This window comes from Mus musculus, chromosome 6, assembly GCF_000001635.26.
Source record: "Mus musculus strain C57BL/6J chromosome 6, GRCm38.p6 C57BL/6J".
NCBI lineage: Eukaryota > Metazoa > Chordata > Mammalia > Rodentia > Muridae > Mus > Mus musculus.
Window position 1 is genome coordinate 52,689,787 of NC_000072.6, and position 3,567 is coordinate 52,693,353.

Genomic DNA, 3,567 nt, shown 5'->3' on the forward strand with positions numbered 1-3,567 from the left:
ACAGTACTCAAGCCATTGTAGGCCAGGGATGGCGGTACACACCTGTAATTCTTTGTGAGTTCTAGGCTTAAAAAGCCGGCACACAGAAGACATACGGGATCTGGAGAGATGGTTAGTGGTTAAGAACACTTGTTGCTCTTCCAGAGGACCAGGTTTGGTTCCCAGCACCCACGTGGCAGCTCACAACCATCTAGAACTCCAGATCCAGGCGATCTCATGCCTCGTATGACTTTCACAGACTCCTGCACATATGTGGTACATGCACACACACTTAGGCCCCCACATACATAAAATAAATATTTTAAAAGATGAATAGATCCTTTTTATTGTCATTATTTCATAAGTAATATAGGATGACTATTACATGGTAGTATTATAAATATACAGGAGATGCCAGGCATGCCAGCTCATGCCTGTAATTCTTATATTCAGAATATTAGAACTCATGAGAGGATTGTGAGTCCAAGGCTGACTTGGGCTACATAGTAAGTCCTTGACTCGAAAAAATATTGATTTTGCCAGTTGGCTGGTGTTTTAGTTAGGGTTTTTATTTTTGTGATAAAACATCATGACAAACAGCAGCGTGGATTTGAAAGGGTTTATTTCAGCTTCCATTCAGATTACAGTCAATCATTGTGGGAAATCAGGGCAGTAACTCAAGGAAGGAACCTGGATGTGGAAACTGAAGTAGAAGGCCACGAAGGAACCCTGATTACTAGCTTGCTCTGCATGGCTTGCTCAGCCCGCTTTCTTATACAACCCAGTATCTCCTATTCAATGGTGGTGCCACCTGCAATGCCCTGGGCTCATCCACATTAATCATTAATGAAGAAAATGTTCCCTAGACTTGCCTACACATCAATCCTACTAAGACATTTTCACAATTAAGATTCCCTCTTCCTAGATATGTCTAGGTTTTCATCAAGTTGACAAAAAAAAAAAAACCCAAGGAAATATTTATGGATTTGCTTGTTTGTAGTGCTGGAGATGCAGTCCAGGGTCTTTCACGTGCTTGGCAAACACTCAGCCACCCAATACTTCAATACCTCAACCCTCGCTTTTTTTTTTTTTTTTTTTTTTTTTTTTGAGGCAGGATCTTGCTGTGTGGTCCAGGCTTACCTGGAGCTCTTGATGTTTCAGGATGCACTGCCACATCCTGCTACAGTAAGTGTTGGTATCCAGTCATTTGTGATGTCAGGAAAATAGCAAGGAGGATAGTGGGTTAAGAAGAGCAGAGCTAACACCAAGGCTCATGACCCTGTGCAGAAAAACAAAGGCAGAATCAGACTCAAGATATTTGTTCAACTAAGGAGAAGGCAAGCAGGTTCAATGCACAGACCTATGCTTGAGGGTGTAGTCTTCCATGTCTATTGGGAACGCTGCCATTGTGGGTCCAGGAGAAACAGTTGAAGAGATGATATTGCTCCACCCTTGGGTGCAGATAGTAGAGAGCACCTATCTTTGTATATTTGCAGGATAATACTTCCTGGTAAAACATGTTGGAACATGGTCCAGGAATTGAGTTGTGTGAGAAGAATTCTGAGAAGACTCCAAGAAAGCAGAGAGTCTGTGACCTCAGTTTCTCCAAAACACTGAATTGTTCTTGGAAAGGGTTTTTGTGCTCTCCTAGGTGTAGTGGATAGGAGTGAGTTTGCTTCTGATAGCTTATTATTGCTTGCTGTTGTTATTCAGTTGAATGTTTAAATTATCCTTTGTATCCCTCTATGCAAGAACGGATCTTGCCCATGCAGCATGTCCCTGTGATTGTGTACAGCTTGAACTCATGAGAGCTTTTACTCATGTGACTTCTCTTAACTCTCACAGTCTAAGTTGTCTGATGCTCTGAATAAAGTTGGCTATTATCGCATGAGACTTCAGTCTGCCTCATTTATCAGTTCCTTTCTCCCAGGTCCCACCTCCTCTAGAGTAGTGACAGTTCAGAAGGACCAAGTGCCTGGTATGGTTTGAAAATGAATTTGAACCTGTTTTGTCTAGCCTTCAAACTGGTGTTCACCTTCATTATAGTACACATACTCCCTCCCCCCCCCCCCCCCCCCCCGCTCTCCCCTGCCCCCCAGTTCTCAGCATTTTGTTCTGGGAGGTTCTTTCGCTAGCTTGGAAACCACCGTGTAGCTCAAGCTGGCCTTGATCTTCTCATCATCTTGCCTGAATTTCCTGTGTTCTAGAATTACACATATGTGCCGCCAGGCCTCGCTCACATAGCCATTGGTTATTGCCTGTTTCCCCTCTTATCAATGAATGACAGGACTTCTAGGAAAGTGGCTGGCACATAGAAGAAACTAACCATATTGTTAAAAGGAATGAATGTACATGTTATATGACCTTGAGAGTCTTAGGAAAGGCTTTTTTCAGGGAATAGCTATACAGATGGTGCAATTTTCAATGACTTGGTGAGAAACTGTCTCTACCTCCTCCAATTCCTTTTGGTCCACAGCTCTGAGATGGATTGGGATGTCATCATGGATGGACATGATGAGACAGCCAAGGAGTACTTCCAAATGATCTCACTTTTCTCACCTCCTGCATTAGGATAAAGTCTGATAAGTGCTGGTGGTAAGATGGATCGACAGGAACTCTTACAAGCTGCTGGTGTTACTGTATATTTGGCAATCACTGTTGTTGTTGTTGTTGTTAAGAGTTACAGATGGACCTTTATTTAACTCTGACCTACCAATTCTGCATTTCCCACTGACTCCAGGAGCAGAGACCTTCAGGCTTAATAGTCTTTGTGTAGGTGCTGCCTCCGTCAGGACCTTGTCAGCAGCCATTGCTATCTGTATCCTTTAATGCCTGTTTGTGTGTGTGTGCGTGTGTGTGTGTGTCCTTGGCAGTCCTGATAGTGTGCTCTCACTCAGCTTGCCTAACTTCTAGTTTCTCATTCCTCTTGGCCTTTGTATCAGCGAGAAGTGCTCTAGTGATAACCCGCTGGCATTTGACTGTGCGTTGGGTTCTTTTCAATTTCTTCTGACTGCTTTTTTTTTTCCTGCTTTTTTTCTGTAGAGGATAGTCCAGATGATCTGCCCAAGATTCCTTTTGCAAAGAAATGCAAATTCATATTTTGCATTAAGAAACTGGGAAACTTTCCTGCCAGTCCTGGCATAGAGCCATCCCTGTCAAGGTCGATCTTGTACCCACTGAAACAGTAGAGCATGGGCTGCTGGCTGGAGGAAAGATAATAAAGAGCAACCTGATAAGCATTTAGAAAAGCTTGGCATTGCCTTGTGACACTGACTTGCTGAGGATTCTAAAATTCTATTATTTTATTCCTAGACTTTACCCTTGAGAAATCTGGCCCCGTTCTCCAGGCATTTTAACAGTAGCACCATCCGTAAAGACAAAACCAAAACAATAAACCCCAAACTCGGACAGGAGTTTTAATCGAGCAACATGGCTGCTCTGGCAAGGGATCACACCCAAAGTCCTTCTAGGTCTGTGAGATTTGGCTGGAATGACACATCTTGTTGTGGGAAATACAACATCTTAAAGCCCTCTGGCTGGGATGCAACCACTCCCTTAGCATGTACCTTTACTCCCAAACAACGTAGG

General features: G+C 43.3%; 1 pseudogene; it reads right to left on the minus strand.

Moving 5' to 3' along the window:
• Window positions 1–2,418: 2,418 nt before the first annotated feature.
• Window positions 2,419–3,172, minus strand: Gm52884 (annotated as a pseudogene).
• Window positions 3,173–3,567: the final 395 nt, after the last annotated feature.